This window comes from Geospiza fortis, unplaced genomic scaffold (assembly GCF_000277835.1).
Source record: "Geospiza fortis unplaced genomic scaffold, GeoFor_1.0 scaffold110, whole genome shotgun sequence".
NCBI lineage: Eukaryota > Metazoa > Chordata > Aves > Passeriformes > Thraupidae > Geospiza > Geospiza fortis.
The window spans coordinates 47,165-48,043 of record NW_005054593.1 but is presented as its reverse complement, the minus strand read 5'-3'; positions in this window follow the sequence as shown (position 1 = coordinate 48,043).

Below are 879 nucleotides of genomic sequence, written 5' to 3'. Positions count from 1 at the left end.
GGAGCTGTGCCAGAGCCCGCCCCGGCTGGGCTGGGAAAAGCCTTTGAATCAGGGTCATCTCCCGGGTGACTGGAGACTCTCGGAGCCACATGAGCCACTGTCCTGCCAGGGAAGGGACACCAGTCACCCCGGGAGCTGAGCACCAGCAGCGCCAGGGCAGAGGAGCTCGGCTGGGTCCTGCCTGCCCCAGTGCCACCCACAGCCCCAGCACAGGAAGGGATGCAGCCATCAGCCTGCCAGCCGGGGTGCTGAGGGCAAACTCTCCTCCAGCTCCTGACAGCCCGTGTTTGGGGACTGCTGGCTGCCCCACTGCCCTGTCCCTGCTCCGGGTTGGCTCTGTGTGTGCTCTGGGGGTCTCTGTGCCTGTCTCTGTGTGCTCCTCTCCTGCCCTACGCGGGAGCCACCAGCTCTCTGTGGGCACCGAGTGCTGGCTCTGCCCGGCTGGCAGGGGCACGGCTGCCACCTCCCCAGGAGGACTCTCGGTTTGAATTACTGATGGGGGCACACGAGGCACAGCCACGGCAGGGAGACAGGAAAGCTGCTCAGATGCTGACCTTGCCTCAGTTTCCCTCTCACTGAAATGCCAGCCCCTTGCCAAGCCCCAGCACTCCCTGTGAGTAACCAGGGGAAGATGTTGGCTGGATCAGCCCATCCCAGCTGCCTGTCTCAGCCAGAGCTGGGCCTGAGCATCATCCTGTGACCAGGCCACTGCCTCCCACCTGGAGGAGGCACTGGGGATAACTCTTCAGTCCCAAGAGTGGGACAGCCACGGGATGGGGTGGCAGGGATGCCCGGGCTGGGGCAGAGGTGGCTGCTGCAGTTCCCTGGTGCCTATGGGGATGCTGGGTGCACCTGGCTGTGCTCTGGGGCTCCCCTCTG